The 20,252-nt window shown below is 41.2% G+C and overlaps 1 protein-coding gene across 4 annotated transcripts in view; it reads right to left on the bottom strand.

Moving 5' to 3' along the window:
• STAU2 (staufen double-stranded RNA binding protein 2) overlaps positions 1-20,252 on the bottom strand; it is a 168,636-nt gene that overhangs the window by 63,068 nt on the left and 85,316 nt on the right. The window lies entirely within an intron of this gene.

Consider the following 20,252-nt stretch of genomic DNA (forward strand, 5'->3'; position numbering starts at 1 on the left):
CAATTTATCGAGGCCATTATTTTGTAATTTCTCAGACAACAGTTTTTTAATTATCTCTTGCTCTGTTGTAGCTCTTCAGCTGAACCAAAATAAACACTTTCTATATAAATGATATGAATAGTGATATAAAACACAAAAGAGTGGACTTTAAATAGGAACAAATAAGATTTTGTCCTTTCATCAAATCTCTCTAGTCTACAGATTTGTGCAGTCAGAAGAAACATTCAGACTTCTACATTTGGCATGAGTATGTGCAATTTTCCAGTAATCCTGTTTTGTTATTTATCAGTTCAGTTGCTACATTCTCAAACTACATTATTCCTTTCCCCTTCAAGTTTGATCTATGAGCCAAAATTTGGGGCTTTTTTATTTACCTATTAGAGCAGAATGTCCAAATAAGGCACTCAGAAAGAAATAATAGTAGCCAAATAATTATCAAATAGCCCAAATAGCAGCAGATACTTCTTGGGTTTTGGCCAGCAGAACGTTGCAAATATCTCAGTTTCTATGTCCATGCTATTATTACTAAAAGTGGGAAGAATATGAACATCTATCAAACTCTTTAAAGGATATCATATCCTTTAAGGCAGAGCACAGCAAATACTGGAGTCAGTATCTGTGATCAAGGAGTGATGACTGAAGGCTGGCCAAATGCTCTGATGGGGATTATGAAGCCATTATTGAGATTCATGACAATAAAAATACTAAGTTTCTAAGTTCCTCTGTGCCTTAAAGAGCCAGGAGTGTTTAACTACAGCCCATCTCACCACACCTCTGTTAGGCAGGTAAGGACTCTTCGCGGACAGACTTTAAATTACTCATCCAAGCTGGACTGGACTGACTGGCAGTGCTGGGACTCTAAGCCATCATAAAGGCCTCTGGCCTAACCACAATTGGTCATTTTGTCTTTCCATACATTATGGAGGTAAAAACAAAAGAGTTATGAAAATAATTACTCTCTGTGTCCAGGACCTAATTTCCCGGCTTCACTTTTTATAATGAAGAGACACTCACAGATTAGCTCAGTGCATTTAAGGATTAAACAGCAATGAAATTTCACTCATTAAAATTCAGAATGTTTTATTTAGATAGTATATAAGCAGCGATGTGATGGGAAATAATTAGAATCTGGTTAGAAAACAATGGCCAGAATATAGGTATCTCTAGCAAGAGTTGTGCAAGTTTCTGAGTAAAATGCAAGACTCCAGCCTCAGACTATTATGAGTGATTTACATGTAATTCTCCTCCAAGGTTTGTCCCCACAGCACAAAGTGGTGTCAGCACAACAAGATCCTGGCAATAATTCTAAATGAGACTGCTCATTTACTGGGAAAAGCACACAGCACTGCCAGCTTTTTTCCTGGGTAACGACATACACCTGAAATAAATCATGTATAGCCAGCTCAAGAATCCCAAACACAGCAAACTCCAAACTCCACAGCAGGGCACAAAACCTTGGTGCATAACACACAAAGGGCATCCCAGACACCAAAATACAGAAATAAATTCTAGAAGTATATTTTTTCACAGTGCCATGGATTTACTCACACATGTATGTTTTCTTGTTCCATATTCACATGACATGCAAATGCATATTCATTTCACAGATTGCTTCAGTCAGGAACAAGCAGCATGGTATGAGTATGTACGGATGGGTACCATTCACTGGAGTGTGTATATAGAAATTTATGTCAAAGTCTGAAACCACTTGACAACTTATGCTGAAATTTGGCCCTTTTTTCAGTATTTTAAATTACTGAAGAGATGCACATATTCTGATGGGCATTTATAGCTACACATAAAGGAAGAAATAGGATGAATGTTTACAAAGTTACAAATGAATGGGGAATGGCATAGGCAGAATTCTTAATTTTATATTGAAAGTAAAGGAGAAAGTAAACTACACTGCATAAAACTGTATAGGAAATTACATTATAGGGTACTTCTATCATAATGCTGCTTCACAAGCAGGAAATTTCCCATTTCTCTTATATTTATATAAAGATGTCTCTTCAATCTACCTTTACCATAATGCCCCTCCCTACTTGCAAGTGTTCTCATGGAAACTGCAAAAATATTTCAGGATTTATCTTGCAATAAGCTGCTTTAAAAACTGGATCAATATGCAATTTCAGATAATGGCCATGGTTAAACTGCAGAAATGATTCTGCAAATGCAATGCTCCTAACTTCAAGAACAGTACAGTCTGCTGGCCTTCAGCATGCATGTCTGAATTTGAACATCCTTTTGCATGGACAAGGGCTGTGGTTTACTGAATCACAGCTGAGGAGGGTGAGAGACCTGTTGTACTACTACTTAATCATTAAGCTTGACTATAATATCCCAAACTACTCTTAGAAATTAGTTAACTAACAAGAGTCTGAGGGGAGAAAAAATAAAGGCTACTCTTTTCACACGCTGCTGCTTAGATGTTCACAGTTTGAAACACAACTTCTGTCAAGACAAACATTTTCTTTCTTGAACATTTAATAGTTAAAAAAAAATACAAATTACCAAAAGAAAGAAGTCATCTGTGACACTGGAGTTCAAGTTTCCAAACTGAAAGCTACTCTGAGTCAAAGCATCAGCAGGAGTCTTAGAATGCTAGACAGAAATAAACTAGGTAATAAAATGCCATTATGTTCAGCAATGCACAAATCTTCTGGATTGACAAGCCTGGACTATTTTGTTAGAACAAAGGATGGTATTCCTTTAAATCTACCCCTTAAAGGGAGAGCACCCGATTTAGTCCTGAGTTTACAGAATAGTTTCCGAGATTTTACATAGGCTTGGATTTACAGCTACAAGAAAACCAGAATAGGCTCAGAAATCAGACGTTAAAATAGTAATTTTGATTTGGACAAGAGTCTCATGAAACAGTTTACTTCCTTTGGCATCCTGGTGAAAAGCTTTCTTTTTCATATGGGTCTTTTATCTTCCACTTTATGTTGTTCATTTACAGTTAGTCATGTCAACTATCAAAGAAAATATGCAACAAACCTGTTTGAGCTCCAAGTCTCTTTCATGCTTATTTATTGGTGAAGAAATACTTCAGGCACATAAATAAATTTAATATACTCACTCATTTCAACCTTTTTATCAAAGTCAATTTTAGGAGCTTTCACTGTATAGTATTGCAGTACTTAAAAGCTTGAATCCTTGTATTATATATTATCCATAGACGTTTCCTAACAAATATTAGATCAGTTCCTTCAGACACAGAGCAGTATGAGAGAGATTCCAAATACCATTTTTCATTCTTACTATCTAACAACTCCTCTTTCTTTTAATTATTTTTTTTAATTTTTTTTGTTTTTAGTAAAAGCAAAACAAAAAAAGGGGAGGGGAAATGCCATCGTCTAAACAAATCTTTTTTAAAAAGCTGAATAATAGACACAAAAACCAAGTCCAAGTTGGAAAAAAGTTATCCCAGATGAAATAATAAGACATACACTAAAAAATTTTTTAAAAAATCAGAAAAAAATCATTGAATCAAACTGTTTCCTGCAATGCTGGAGTTCCTTGATGTAGTGGGATTACTAAATATAGTATTTTACTAATCTCAGCAGGGCGCTGGCTAACTGCATGCCCGTCAGATGTTTTTAACGGCCACCCCCTGTGGAACAAATCTAAGGAGAGCATGAAAAACACCCACATTTTTAAAAGCCCCCTTGCTAGATCATTAAGGAAAGATAAAGGCCTGTACATTGGGCTGTGATATATAACACAATCACTGTGCCAAGAAAACATATGTTTGATTAGTGCGCCTCAGGTTCATTAATCGCCATGTCTGCCTCACAGCAGTGGGTACAGTTTCCTCCGTAGCTACTGCACCAAAGGGTAAAGACACTCGGTAGCTTAAAGACTGACAGTTCAGCAGTAAATCTTGAGCTATTCCAACATGCCTCTCTCACACAGTTTGAATAGCAGCTGTATCGTAGCCTTAAATCTTCATTAAAATACAGTCCTAGGGTTTAGACTACAAAATGAACCATTACTGCACCATAAATAGGCAACAACAAGCAGACTAAAGGCATTGTCACAGATTACTGCTGCAGTATTTCACGCTCCTGACTACAGTAAGGCAGATACTTGACATCTACAAAAACCAGTAAAGTACAAATAAGAGGAGAAAAAAAATATTTGATACGGTTTCCAAAGACAATATATAAAATATCTCCTAAATGCAAAGCAATTCTGAGCCAAAGAAGCTTGTACAGGGCTTTTTTTCCCTGCTATTTAGATATCCGCTGAATTCAGAGCTCCTGTTTCAGTGACTCATGAGAACTGGAAGGTCGAGCCATATATTATGCTCAGTCAAGCAAGGGAGACGCAGCTCTGTCCAACCTCTGGATCTGATGTTTGGTTTCACAAAAGAGAAAATCAGCTGCCATCATTGAATAGAGGATAATCAGCGCAGTGAGGTGCTTATTGCTCATATTTCATCTGTTAAATCTTAACCCAGGTATGTATTTATACAGACACTGTCCCTTTGCAGCACATGCAAAATGAGCAACTATATTTGCAATGGCTGGCACTGAGAGGTGCAAAGAGAGCTGTTTGTCTGATAGGAAAGCTGAAATCAGGAGATGGGAGTTGTTATTAAAAAAAAAAAATCACATATTGAAAACTACCTGGCTATCCTGTTCACTTCCTCTATTCTGTAAATAAGATACATATATTTTTGTCGACATAGGAGAGAATAGCTTAACTACACTGAGTTTAAACACTTACTACAACCTTCCCCCCAAATAAATAATAAAAACGTGATTAAAAAAACAATTAATTAATTATTCAGAAATTCACACAGTGCAGAGACCTAATGTAAACAATAACTGACATGGTTTTTGCAGAAACAACTTGTCTGCCATACATATAACAGGTAAACACTGTGTTTCCAGAGGGAGGAGCTTTAATTAATTTTACGTCAAAGGAAACATGAAAAAACTGGCAATCCTGAGATCTCGTATTTTCATCACATGGCCTAAAAAGCAGGAAAGAGGTGAGAGGGTGTGTTTTGCTAATAACATACCCTGAGGATGAGCATGGTATGGAGCATTGGGTACAACCCAAACATGAGAGAGGAACTTGGTTACCTTGGAAAGACAAAGTTGCTTGAGTTTGAAATAACTTTCTAGCAACAGCATGAATGGAAATAAGTTCTCAGGAACACTCTTTTTAAGGACTAAGGTTGTCACTGAAGTGAAGAGTGAAGCAAACATTAATGATTCTCTGTTTACAAACCACGTGTGAAAGCCCCAAATGCTGTGTTAATGAAGGGAGAACAGGATCACTGTGAAACTGTGAATAGAAAATCAGCTGCCTGAATTGGCTAAGAAATCTGATGCTGGTACAGACCCTGATGTTGTGCTCTAACCTAGAAATAGGGCAATATGCATAAAGAACCACCCTTCTTGAATTAAAACAAGAAATAACCATTTCACTTCCGAAAATTACCCTGCTCCGCTGTGCTTTCAGTTTTGAATGAGACTGAAGGAGAAGATATCCAAATAAACCTTCTCTGAAAGCCTCAGCTTCAGTCACAGAGAGGGGAATTAACTTGTCTCCTTTCTCCTTCTTCACCTTTTCTTGTTGCCTCTTTTTTTAAGAGTTTTTTTCTTGAGAGCTGAATTCCCTTACTATAATTAAAACTAAGCCCTAGTCTGCTATGAATTCACCACTGCACCTTCACATTTTTGCCAACTGAAACTTCCAGTCTTTCCAAGTTTGGGCTCTATTCCAAGCCAAGGTCTGTAGCTAAGTTATCAAGTCACATTAGGATTTACTGAAAAAGATTTTGGCAGAGAATGCAGTCCGGTGCGTTCAGTGCTGGCTGCAGTATTTTGAGAGATCCTGATAGCTTTTAAACTTTCTCATACATAAATCCCCTAAATTCTAAAATTGGCTATCAAAATATAACTCACATTTTTTCCACAGACCAAGTTACATGCAGGGATATGTGGGAGGATTTCAAACTCTTATTTGCAAGACGCCAAGCAGACAAGCTAAAATGTTACCAAGGTGACATCCACACCACACCTGAGGACCCACACACTACCAGTAGCCAGTTATTCTCTGTTTACCTTCTTTCCTTTCAGAAAATGAAACAAAAAAAGAGGCACCTGGCTGTTTCTGGAGACAAGAAGAGAAAAACTTCATCAGTGCTTGAATAAAGAGCTTGAAATAGGGAGAAAGGTAAACAATGGCCAGAACAGAAGAAATCTAGTTTAGACAGAATTCTGGCCCAACTACTTGGATAGCTTGTGCTAGATTTGCATTTGTTTTTGTAATTCTGCATACTCATTAGTCAATTTGGAAACACTCCTGCTGCAACAAATACTACCTCCTGCAGTATGTTCTGTGAACAAATAGGTTACATTTCCATATTGCATACCTTTCCTTATGGCAACTCATATGAAAATGACTTTTATGTTTCTTTTTTGCAGAATGCTACCACCATTCTGACTTCCTTTAAGGTCAAAAGTAGGATAATATGAACTAGATGGTCTGTAGTCCACAGAATCATTTCTGAAATAAATGGAAACTATAAAACCACTTCTTGTAGATGTACCTTGGGTCACTGCCATCAACTGTGGTACTGCCTACATTCCCTCAGAAGTTAGGTGATTAAGAAAACCTATAAACCAGAATGCAATGAAGTCCAGGTGCTTTGATTTTTACATGAGGCTCTCTCTGAAGATCAATTCTTGCTATAATCTTGTTCTGGTTTATCTCTCCCTCTACTTCACATTCTCAACATATTTTCTTTCCTTTGGCTAGTCATGTATAAATCAAGGTTTGGAGACCTAGAAGTCCTTTCCTACATAACACAGCCATTTGATGTCAAGCTGATTTTCAGTAGCAGGACACCTGCAAGTTTCTGAGAGCCAAGTAAAGACTCTCAATTATCAGGTAGCCTGGAGTTGTGCAAATCAGAAATGTCCCTAAAATTGTCAATAAAATCCTGTCTTACTGTCATTCTTGAAGAAAACCTTTTTCCCTTTAAATACAACAAAAAAGTAGTTGTCTTGAATGAATGAATAAGTTTTGTAGGAAATAACCTGACAAAATGGTGTAAGTCCTCTTTCAAGCACAATGGCTGTAAGTTCACATGGATAAAAGGAGCTTTCCTATTTCCTGACTTCTGCCCAGTGGCACACAGTGGTGAAGATGTTACTGAAGCATAAAAAGCTGTACCCAGTTTTGACTGGGATGGAGCTACTTTGTTTCATAGCAGTTTGTTTAGTGCTACACTTTGGCTCTGTGACCAAAAGTGTGGGTAACACACCGATGCTTGTTGCTGAGCTGTGCTCACACACGGGCTTTTCTGCTCCTCACACCACCCCACCAGCAAGAAGGCTGGGGATGTGTAAGAAGCCAGGAGGGGACACAGCCAGGACCCCAGCTGAGCAAAGGGATATCCCACACCATATGGCATCACGCTCAGCATACAAAGCCAGGGGAACAAGGAGGGTGGGGGGTGTTGGGAGTGATGGTGTTTGTCTTCACAAGTCACTGTTACATGTGATGGAGCCCTGCCCTCCTGGGGGTGACTGAACACCTGTCTGCCCAGGGGAAGTGATGAATGAATGATTTGTTTTGCTTTACTTGCATGTGTGGCTTTTGCTTTCCTTATTAAACAGTCTTTATCTCAACCCTCAAGTTTTTGCACCTTTACCCTTCTGGTTGTTCTGCCACATCCCACTGAAGGGGAGTAAGAGCAGCTGCATGGATCTGCCCACCAGGGTATACCTGTAACAATTCCTTCTCGCCAGTGTGCGGCATGAGGGGTCAGAGATAATTGATTTGATCAGAGTATGCTATACCAAATTTATATCTGTTTAGCTATTAGTTGTCAGGCTCCTATGCTTGCCTGGATGTAGATTAGTAACTAGTGCTCACTAGTGACTGCTTTTTGCTTCTGCTGTTTCCTTTTCTCCTTATCATCCTATTCTGTTCTGCCTGGGATCATACTGATAACAGGAATGGGCTGGCAGACAGCCAGGGCACTGCTCCCATTCCTGTGCTGGACAGGCTGGAACTCAACTTCACAGGACTGTGACTGTGGCTAAAATCATGATGGTACAACCAAAAACATCCATGGCCATGGAGAAGTCTATACTAGAGCAGGTATTCCCCTGAAGGGAGAGTGGCCTCTGGATATTGTCATTCTGGAGCAGCTAGATCCCCAAAGGATGATGGTCGGCAGACAAGTCCACACTGCCCATGTGGACTGTGGGCCTGTGTGCAATCTCAGACTCGAGGAGGGACAAGGGGAGGAGTTCATTGAATGCTGAATCCTATGGTCTGGTCAAAAGGGATGAGGCCTGAAGACTGTAAAGGAGACACCTTTAAATTGTTGTAATCCAGGATCTGAATTGCATGTTATGGGAATTACTATTCAGGAAACTCTTGTTACTAGCCAGGCTAGGAGCAAAGGGAGGAGTTTGCTGCAAACCCTATTATGTTTTCTTGTTAAACCAAATAATCAGGCCCAAAGGAACCAGAGGTGGAGACTGTCATGGGAATACTTTTAAACTGTTGTAAGCCAGCATGTGAGTAGCATGCTATAGAAATTAGCACAGCAGGAACCATCTCAACCAATGGAGGACAAGCCTCACAAGATGTGGAAGTGCAGCAGTGACCCAACCTGAGCTGTCTTTGGTGCCCAGTAATTCCATGCATCACACCACCTTTTCTGTCCTGAGTGAATAGATGGAATATACATGGACTAAATGGACACTTTGTGGACTTTTAAAGGGGTGATCCACAGACTAAGGTGATGATTTCCATATATATATTCCAGGATGGGAAAGACGAGGTGGTTAATGAGGGAGAATCTATTGGACAATGTGGGACCTGACCACAGTGTCAATAGTATGGAATAAAGGGTGGGTTACACTGGTTTTGTCTGGGATGGAGCTAATTTGCTTCATAAAAGCATGTACAGTGCTAAGTTTTGCATTTGTGACCAAAACACTGTTGATAACATACTGGCACTTTAGCTGTTGCTGAGCAGGGTTTGCACAGCACCAAGGCTTTTTCTGCTCCTCACCCCATCCCATCAGTGAGCAGTCTGGGAGTGTACAAGGAGCAGGGAGGGGATACTCAGGACAGCTGACCCCAACTGACCAACGGGATATCCCACATCCTGCTCAGTGATAAAAACTGGGGAGAGAAGGAGTGGGACATCCAGCATGATGGCACTTGTGTTCCCAAGTCACCATCACACGTGATGGAGCCCTCCTTTCAGGAGGTGGCCGAACATCTGCCTGCCCACAGGAAGTGGTGAATGAATTCCTTGTTTTGCTTTGCTTGCACACAGCTTTTGTCTTCATCTCAACTCCTCAGTTTTATCACTCATACCCTTCGGATTCTTTCCCTTATCTCACCAGGGGGGAGAGAGTGAGCAGCTGTGTGGGGCTTAAGCCGCCCACCAGAGTTAACCCACAACAAAAGCCTATAGTAATTGGAACATCAGGCAATAGTTTGGTAATTGGTGAAAGTGCAAACTTCCCATTAGAAAAAATACCCACAGATTTCAGAAGACATAGAAACTGAGATAATGAGGGCTTTGTCAACCATTTCTAAAGGTGTTTATAGTTCCTGAGGGTAAGAGACAAACATTGCTGTTGAGATTATTGTACTGGCCATTGAGCATGGCACAGTACAAGCCCACAGGAGATAACACCCTGCTGCCAAAAGCCAGGCTTTAATGCTTCTGGTGAAGACAGAGCACAACATCATTTTACAAAAACTGATCTGACCAATGAGCAGGAACAATGATAGTACACCTGACTAAGATCTCAGGCACCAGGACAGGAAACAAAAGCCCAACTCCACTGCTTGTTTTACAGGAACAGGTATTGACAATATATGGCAGCACAGTCACTCTGAAGCTACTTGAAAGGAGCTAAAGTGATCATTATATTTTTAACATAAATTCAGTAATTCCCACTACCCTTTGAGTTAACACTAAGGCAAATCAGCTGACCACAGTTCCCTCTGGGCCTGACTGTATACCACTATTTTAGAATAATTTCACTAATATTTCACTAATATTTGCAGTCTGGTCAATCCTGCTGGGAAAGAAGTCCCCAGTGGTTCTGGGGGTGTGGGGAGGGAAGAGGGTAGATGTACAGTTACATTCATAGAATTATAGGGGGTCTTGACTTCAAATGTGGGAAAATACATACTGTCTTTAACAGTCTTATTTCAAAAGTATTCTTCTCTAACACAATCCTGCAAACATCTTCATTTTTTAATATCCTAATTTTTCCTGATTTTTGGAGATAGGATCTTCAAAGAACCATTTATCTGAAAACATTTTGTGGACATAGCTTTCAAATCTGTTTTACATTAACGATGCCAAGAAGCATGACGCTGTAATTTCAAAAGTTTCCTTCAAGTATTATTTGGGCTTTCTACTTTGAACAAGTGATGAGACTTTTGTATTCTTCAGCACTAGCCCATTTTCTGGGATTCCAGTCCCAAGCTGACAGTGGCCATAAACTGCCACAGCCAACACATTCAAGAACAGAACAGTACCATCTGGATTTACATTCTTGTTTTTAGCACTTTCTGCACTTTCTCTTTTTGGCTTTGTCTGGAGATTTGCTAAAACATACCTTTTGATTTATTCATTTGCAGGGAGCTTTGAAAATACACTTTCTCTGGCACCTAACACTATAACTACAACTATCTTCATTATAATAGATTCCGTGCCTAGAACCCTTCCTTCCATAAAACAAATGAACAGCCCAAGTTTGCAAAATAGTATGTAGGGAGCCATGACTAGCAAGTGAAGTGGAGGTTAGGTACCTAATCTGAACAAGTGTTTATGAAAATCCCAAACAGCTTCTACATTTTCAGATGATTTTACAGCTTTAAATGACTTCCTATCAGCATCCATAGGGCCCGTGTCAGTTTTGGAAATGGTATTTAGGTGCTTTTTAAAAATCTGACCTGCTCAAGAAATCATCAATTATGTACAGATCACATCAAAACTACAGGTCTTTCCTAAAAATCCACTGAGGGTAGAATTTCCCTGAAATTCTCCTCACATGCATACCTCAGTAGTGAGATCCAAGCACTCCTACACTGATTTCCAAATCCAACCTCCACAAAGTGTTTTGTTTTGTTTAAGACCGCTGTAGGAAAATGTTTGAGCTCAGTGTCAACCCTAATACAAGTGTGGAAGTTTAATTTCAGTCTAGTCCTGCCAACAATTCAAACCCATGCACTGGAATGTATGAGCCACAAGCAAACCTGACTCTAGAGCATCCGGCAGGACCTCTCCTGTGCGTGCAACCATTCAGAAACGTGTGCCATTGGGGAAAGGAGAAACATTTAGAAATGCCACACAGTAAAACACTTAAGTATCCATGTATAAAATGGAACAGTTAATGAGTAAACAAATGTGGAGGGGAAAAGAAAATTGTGTAACCATTGCAATCAAAGGAGAACATCACATAGAAACTATATCCTGTGTGAGGTTTTGTTATGGAGCCACTACGGGGGAAAAGTTAAGACCTCCAAGCCCTGCCAGTGGAGGAAGCCAAATATGCCTACAGCCACGTATTGGGACTGATTATGGGCACTCAGTCCTGGTGTTTTACATTTTTTTTTTGATCTTTGCTTAGTGGAAATTCACAGTGGAATTTCCTTCTGGACTACCTGCAACTTGCGTTTTGCTTCAGTAAAAACTGGACGTTCGAGTTATACATGTGTAAACAAGCTTCTCTAAATATTTCCATTTAAACAAATTCTCTGAATAATTACTGCACTTAAATGGTCAGCAGAAGTAACTGTAACTTTCCTAGTCTGGTTACAGAACAATGGCCAAAATACCACATAGTCACTTAAAAATAACAATTTTACCAAAGCTGAATATTCCTTTAAACCATTTCCACGCAAAGACTGTAAAACAATTAACTGGGTAGAGAGCATTCATAAATACGAAGCAAGCACTAAAATGCTTTATTCCGAGTTTGTAAAGGCTTGCTTGAAGAATTTGTGTTTAATTATCACAGGTAATTTGAAGCCTGACCTTTGAAAGTATCCAAGCTGAACACCTGTTCTTCAGTAACACTGAGCTACTGCTTATCAATTACCAATGTCTTTAGAATAATAAATCATAAAGAATGAAAATGCAATTTTTTACTATTTAACTATACATTGGTCCCAATAACTTAATATTAAGGGCTTACAATAGAACATAGCTGAGATCATATACAAACAGTTTAGAAGAACTTAGGTTAAATAAATGTGCTTTAAAGACACGTCCCCTGCAGCTAAAGCAGTTCAAGAAAACCAATCAAATAAGCAAATAACATTGTTTACATTTACAAATGAAACATCATATGAGTATTTATTGATTTTTTTTAAAAATTCAAAAAATACATTGTAACAGAACAGAATGTATACGCTCTTCAATGAAAGACAAAACTATGGTTATCATCTGGACCAGAATACAAATACATGCTAACAATTTATAAATCATTTTGGGTCATTCAGGAAACATGAAACAAGCTAGCTGTAGTAGTCTTCTCCTTTAGTAAATATGCCTGAGAAAGTTAACCTGTAAAGAAATCGGCTTTTAAACTCTAAAACACAAAGAGCTTTCTAGGCTGAAATGGTGAAGAGACCTGTGATATGCACCTGACAGGCCACTGAGCCATTTCCCACAGAGATTCTGTTCACTGCTCCACCTCAGCTCAGCCACTCAGCAGTGGCAGAGTTTCACATCAATACCAGGCTTATTCAAGTGAGGTGTTAAAAAGCATGCTAAGATGATGTAAAACCAGCAGTTACATACACAGCGGATAGATGTTAATAATCAAGATTCTGTACCAAATTCCTTGCTTTGTATTAGGGCCAAGTAAAAAGTAGTAGTCTGGTTCATGGATGAAAAGGATTATATTTTTTGGCTCAAGGTAAGACCCTTTAAAAACAGTTTCTACAAAAGCATCTAGAATCAAAGCATAAAAAAACCAAAAACAGGACAAACACAACTAATCATTTTACAGTAACCACATACTGATGGCCCAAAACAGTAATATAAATTGTGCATCGGTTCTATGAAAATAAACCGTTACTAGGAGACACAAGCAATCTGACAAGATGTGAAAGTGAGCAGTGAAAACTTCATGGATTGAATTTCTTTTCATCAGAATTAATCTGTTTCTACTGCAGGCAGGTAATAAATGGAACTCAGGAAAACTGAATTCCTATTAGCAGCTTAACTCTACTACAGTGAAGCTGAGGCTATTACTGTTTCTTTCATTAAGAGACATTCAAATGAATGAAGCAAAAATGACATTTAAAAAATTAAGACCGAAAGAAAGCTGAATGTACATTTTAGACAAAAGCAATGTTAGGTCAAATCCACAACTGCTGATATCTGATGTAAGAAAAAGTAATTTAACTATGCTGCTTATACCAACAGAACATCTGACACTATTTCTTGAATTCTAGCAGCTTTTTTAAAGTCACTCAACAACTGCATACTTTGTAAATTACATGGTCTTTGACAAAAAAAATTTATTATCAGGCATGCAAAAGGAACCTCTCATTTTTAGAATTTAGTTACATATCAAATTACATATGCTAAAGCATACGAAACCAACTCTTCAAATGAAGCAAATTCACAATTCTGAAAAGGGAAAAAACTCCAGACAAAACAAAAGCTCAAAACAAAAACCTATGACAGGAAAAAGCATATTTCTACATATATCTCTGATGATTCAACACTGTAAAATGAGCCACTATCCATATACACGTATAATTCTGCATGTAATGGGATAGGGAAGAGGTTTCCTTCTCCTAACTTCCACACCACAGAAATGACTGGATGTACTATAGAGGCTGCCACTGTCCTATGAAATATAGGATACTTGGCATTGCTGGATACAGTGTTCAAGGACTCATGCACCGACCCAGCATGGTTCATCTTACATTCTTTAGTATTGACTATGATGGCAAAAACATTCTGCATTGCTCTGACACCAGCCTGGCTTCTAGGCTGCACCTTCTGAACAAAACACCATTCTCAGGTGTCTTGTTTCCAGCCAGGAAAGAGTTAACTTTTGCAGTAGCCAGGAGGAGGCATGACTAGGACCTGGAGGTTATTCTATAACATCTCACATCACTGCTGCAGGAAGGGAGTCTCTTTGGGGAAGAAAGGGGTTCCTTCTGGTCAAGTAGTGTGGCAGAGGGAGTGGTTGGGTATTGTCTGTTGGTGGGGGGTTCTCTGTGATTCTGGTACTCTCTGTCATTAATATTGGTCAAATTCTTATCTCATGGCTGTTTCCAGTAAGTTGTTCTTATCTGAACCTGTGATCTTTGCCTTTTGTGCCTCCAATTTTCCTCTCCATCCCATTTAAGGGGTGGGAGAAGGGGGAGGGAGGAGCGAGTGAGTGGCATGTGGTTTGGAGAGTCTCAGTGGGAGCACTAAATTGGGGAGTACAATTCCTAAATGACTACAGCCTTACGGGCACCCAGTGTGTGGCATCAAGGGTTGAGGTAACAACAGATCTGTCCAGAGCAGCCTGGAAACAAATTTAATCTAAGCATTTGTTGCATTAACTCCAGAGCCGCTGGTCACAATGCTGCTTGGTCTGTTCACGTGGTTGTGGTACCTAAGCCTGTATTCACATATTTCCCTATATTCCTATATGTGGTCCTTGTGATGTTCTTTTTCAGAGCAGGGAGAGGGATTGGAGTTGCTTTTTTGCTGTATTATGGGATATCAGTCTATGACTGATCAATGAGTGTAATTTCAAAAGTGTATTCAGTGCTGCTCTCCTTTACTTTAGGCACTGTCTTTGGGAGTCAATTAATAATCATATTCAGTCTGTAGGGGGAACAGGGGAGGATGATTTTCCCTAGTCTTTCATCTCCTTTTCCTCCTTCAGCTGTTACAACAGCTTTTGAGAATTTTGAATTTTCCTTGGATGTTAAAGAAAGCATGTTCTTGTTGCTAAGACTCATTGGTCTCCTCAGTCCACACCACATTTAGAATCAAGAAACAGATTTCTAGGAAGTTCATTCAGACATCTGCCCCAAGGGTGGATAGCCATGAGTGGCATGAAATGTGGCAAAAAAATGAAATAGGTTTTTTTTTTTAAATTTTCTGCTCCAGTGGTTTGGAAGTTCATCCCTGAACAACTATAGGACCCTGCTAAAGTGACAGAATATTTGCAAGGAGCATGCTGTGGCAACTCAAGAAAGGGGCAACTTATTGTAGTCTGCTGGGCCTGGCTACTCTTTACTGGACACAGTTCAATACTGGACAGCACCCTCAGGGGAAAGAGGAAGAAAACAGACCTACAGTCACTGTGGCCTGATTTGCAGTTGAACCCAAGGAACCAGCTGTGCCAGAAGTAGCTGCCCCTATACAGAAAAAGAAATCCAAATCAGCTCACTTAGTGAGGGATAAAGAGGAAGAGGCAGGGCCAGAGAGAATCACCTGATCCCTGTTCCCAGGTGTATTGAGTCTTCATGACCTAGGTTTTGGGAGCCCTAGGAGGGAGGGGCTACAAGGGTGGCTTCTGTGAGAAGTTGCCAGAAGCTCTCTCCATGTCCAGCAGAGCCAATCCCTGGCAGTTCTAAAAATGGATGTGCCGCTGGCCACGGCTGGGCCAATTAGAAATGGTGGAATCCTTCTAAGAAAACATATTTAAGAAGAATAATAAATAAAAAACTGTTGTGCAGTTGGAATTGCAGCTGGAAATGGGTGGAGTGAGAACACGTAAGAAAAGCTCTGCAGACAGCAAGGCCAGTGCAGAAGGAGGAACTGGAGGTTCTCCAGGCACCAGATCTGGGATTCCTCTGGAGCTCGTGGTGATGGGCATAGAGAAGCAGCTCTGCCCCTGCAGCCCATGGAGGTCCATGGGGATGCAGGGATTTGTCTGCAGCCTGTGGAGGAGCCCCACACCAGAGCAGGTGGGTGCCTGAGTGGAGGCTGTTATCCCATGGGAGACCTGTGGAGGGAGAGACCCTGCTCCTGTACTGGAGCAGCCTGGCCTCGAAGGACTGCACGGCATGGAAGAGTCGCCCATGCTGCAGGAGTTTGGGCATTGACTGTTGCCTCTGGGAATGGAGTCACATCGCAGCAGTCTGGGGAGGACTGCAGCTCATGAGATGGACTCACATTGGAGAAGTTCATGAAGAAGAGTCTCCTGTGGGAGCGACCCCACAGTGCAGCAGGGGAACAACTCCTCTCTGTGGGCAGTGGGAGAAGCCACAGGTGATGAACTGACCAAAACGCCCATTCCCTCTATCCCTTCACTGTCAGTGGGAAGGAAGTAGGGATGAGGGTATGAGAGATGAGGTAATATTTTGCTGAAGCCAAAAGGTTGTTAAGTGAAAGACTGAAAGTTGTTGGTTCTATGTGGTGGTGTTTGTGGTTTGGATTTGTTCTGGTTGGTTTGTTGGGCATTGCAGTGAGCTGGGAGAGGGGCAGAGTTGAAGACCTGACCAAAAGGAAGTAGGATGAGAGGGGAGGGGACAGAAAAGTAGGCAGTCAGGAGATAATGTAAATTCCCAAGTACCCCACCAATGGGAAAGGGGTCGGGACTGCCCCTGGGATGGGAAAAGGTATCTTTCGTAGCCATTCTGTTGGAGGGTGTGTGTGCTCGGCTCTAGTGGAGAGAGGTGCACATCTGGCTCAGTTAAATCATTACTAATGAACAGTTTTCTTTTGCTTTGACAAAAGTTTGTCCACATTTAATTGTACCTAGAAGTTAGTTCATTTCTAACAAGGGGAAGGTGTTTTCAGGTTCTTATTGTATTTCTCATTATCCTGCTCTGATTTTGTTAGTAATAAATTCAATGCATATCTCTAAGTTGATATGGATCAGGGGGAACCTGTTATGCCCATGATGGTATTTGATGAATGATCTCTCCCAATCCTTACCTCAACCCATGGACCCTTCATTATATTTTCCCTCCCCCATCCAGCTGTAAAGGAGAGAGTGGCTTTGGTGGGTGCTTGGCATCTGACCACTACACCAGGTGAGCAAAAATACGTCAGCCACCAGCCAGGAGAGCCCCTCGTGACCTGGCTGCTCCTATGCGTGTCCTGCAGTACAAAACCAGGTGGTAATAAAGCAACGGGAATCCCTGTCACAGGATGCAGGCATTGACAAAGGAATTGGGAAGAGGACAGAAACTCTCAGCCTCTGGAAGTGACTCCTGTCAAGCATTCTATGAAGGAAGGGCATTCTCTCAAGGATGATCTAATAGTGTGTCCAAGCATGTGGAATGCCATGGAGAAAGGTATCCAGTACCAGAGAGCATTAGCTGTGCCAGAGGTACTTTATAGAGATTCAAATAAAGAGCAGTTCTCTTTAGCTCCTGATGAGGACATCTGGAGCTCCAGATGAGGACAGTCCACGTGGTGGAAGTATGTGCAGAGCAGGGCCATCATCATACGCCACTGACATTAATGGCAATGAAAGGAGAACAAACAGTGCTTCAGGTGACTACCTGACTCTGGCAATATGAAGATCATGTATTTGCCTCCCTATCGACCTGCACCTCAGCTGTGGCAAGACTGTCCAAAATGGCAGAATGATCTGAAAGACTTGAAGAAGCTAGAGAGGACATGTCTCATGGCCTGCCAGGATAGACCAGAGTCCTCGCTATTGGTAGCAAGGGCCCCCTGCTTGAGAGAGAGGGTACACACCACAAGGTAACCTGTGGTTTTACTTGCATGACCACGGAAAGGACATGAGGAAGTGGAATGGAAAACCCACCTGTGCCCTAGCAGCATGGATACATGAGCTGAGAGGAAGAACAACCACTGCAGAAAATCCTTCAAGGATTAAATACCACTCCAGTTTCCAGTGGACAAATCCTCAGACAGAACAGGGGCGTTGATGTTGCTTGAATCCACTTGAAGTACCTTCAGTTCAAATTTGTGAGCAACAAATACCATGACCACACTGGAAGGGTCCTGCTTCCAGCAAGGTGGAGGAAAGGGATAATTAGAACTCTTGGATTGTGTGGATCTGATGGTTTGGCACACCAGACCCACAGGATAAAACAGCCTTAAACAGGCTTTACTTGACACCAGTGCACCATGTACCTTCATGCTACCAAGATACATAGGGGCAGAATCCATCTCTGTTTCTGGGGTGACAGGGGATCCCAAGAGCTGCCTGTACTGGGAGATGTACTGAACCTGACTGGGTATTGTGAGAGACTGGAGGAGATTGCTTGCTCAAAACATTTTGGGGGTGTATGTGGGCAAAGGGGCAGGTTGGATCTTGCTCTGGTGAGGCAGTGTCCTGCTCCACATACGCCATCCTCTAGAGCCTGTATCCCAGCCCCATAGTGACTGCCAATCACAGGCACACTGGAGAGTGTGGAGTGCTCCTCATCCCATCTCTGAAGCCCTAACCCAGCTCCTGAGTGGCTGCCAAAACAGAAGTCTCGCCTGGAGGAAGTGCCCAGGAAACCAAAGGGTACTTAAGCCAGGACACCAGGCAAGCATGTCTTGACCGTACCTTCCCTTGGATAGCAGTGGTAGCTATATTCCTTCTTTTCTGCATATTTTCTCTCTTACTCTCTTTCCTCTCCTTCTTATAATGCCTTCTTCTCAAAGTCTGAGTAACTTAAACTTAGATTGGTTGGAGTTTGCTAAGTTGATCATGCTGAGAGTTTGCTAAGTTAAGGCTTGGCAAAACCTTTTATGTTGATAGAATGCTGCTCTAAACTTTTGCAAAAGTTCATGTATTTTCTGAAATTTGCCAGTAAAGTTTTTGTTGTTTTCATCTCTTGAGAATACCTTGTTGGTATTGCTCCCTTGCATCTAATTCAGGGTACATAAAAAACCTGCAAGCCTTTTTAAAAGATTTGTTGAGTGAGTTCTGGGTCCTACAGGAATGAATGGCAAAACCACCCCATTGTGATGGGCCAGAGGCCTTGTGTATCCTTGGCATAGACTACCTCAGGAGTGGGTATTTCGAGGACACAAATTGACATGCAAAACACCTGGAACCAACTGCCCAGGGGTGGAAGCACATTCCCACCATTTGCCATGGAATGATCCAGACTGCACTGGAAGAGACTGAGGCTTCATAACACATGCAACATATTGATGACATCATTGTGTGGGGCAACCAAGTGGAGGAAGTTTTTGAGAAAGGGGAGAAGATAATCCAAATCCTCCTGAAGGCTGGTTTTGCCTTAAAGCAAAGTAAGGTCAAGGGACCTGGCAGGAAATCCAGGCTTTAAGAATCAAATGGTGAGATGGATGTCATCAAATTCTAATGGCCTTGATCAACAAAAATTATCTATGTCCCCAGCAACCAGCAGGAAGGAAATACAGGTTTTCCTAGGAGCTGTGGGCTTTTGGAGAATGCATATTCCAGAGCTCAATCCAACTGAAAACCCTCTATATCTTATGATGCAGAAGATGAATTATTTTAAGTGGGGTCCTGAAAAACAAGCTTCTGAACAAATTAAGGAAGGGATTGTTCACGCAGTAGCTCTTGGGTCAGTCAGTACAGGAAAAGATGTGAAAACTGTGCTCTATACTGCAGCTGGGGAGAATGGTCCTTCCTGGAGTCTCTGCCAAAAAGTACCAGAGGACACTGGAGGATGACTCCTGGGATTCTGGAGTTGGGGATACAAAGGATCCAAGGCCTGCTACACAACAACTGAAAAAGGAATACTGGCATCTCATAAAGGGGTTCAAGCTGCTTCAGAAGATTGGCACTGAAGCACAGCTTCTTCTGGCACCCTGACTGGCAGTGCTGGATTGTATGTTTCAAGAGAAAGTCTCTTCCAAATGTCATGCCACTAATGCTACACAGAGTGAGTGAACCGCGCTGATCATACAGTGAGCTTGAATAGGAAACCCCAAAAGCTCAGAGATCTTGGAAGTCACCATGAACTACCTCCAGGGGTTTAGATTTTTGGGTGAGAACGGTCTGTGCTGTTGACTTGTGTAACATGGTTGCTGAATGATAGTGTATGCCATAACTGTGATGGACAATGAGTATGGGCTGCTCCAGATGCACCAGTAGTGAACTTGTGATGCAGCCTGCAAGCAGCTGACAGCACACCAGCCCTCCTGCCCTGGCAGACATCTGTGATGGGTAGAACCCACAGTCATGGACTGAATGAACTCAATAGATATCTTGGAGGAACAACCATTGACTAGGGAAATGATACCTCACCTTGTATATACATATAGTTGGAATATGTAGGATCTGGCCAGGACAGGGTTAATTTTTGCAATT

This window comes from Onychostruthus taczanowskii, unplaced genomic scaffold, assembly GCF_017590055.1.
Source record: "Onychostruthus taczanowskii isolate IOZ18803 unplaced genomic scaffold, ASM1759005v1 scaffold4, whole genome shotgun sequence".
NCBI lineage: Eukaryota > Metazoa > Chordata > Aves > Passeriformes > Passeridae > Onychostruthus > Onychostruthus taczanowskii.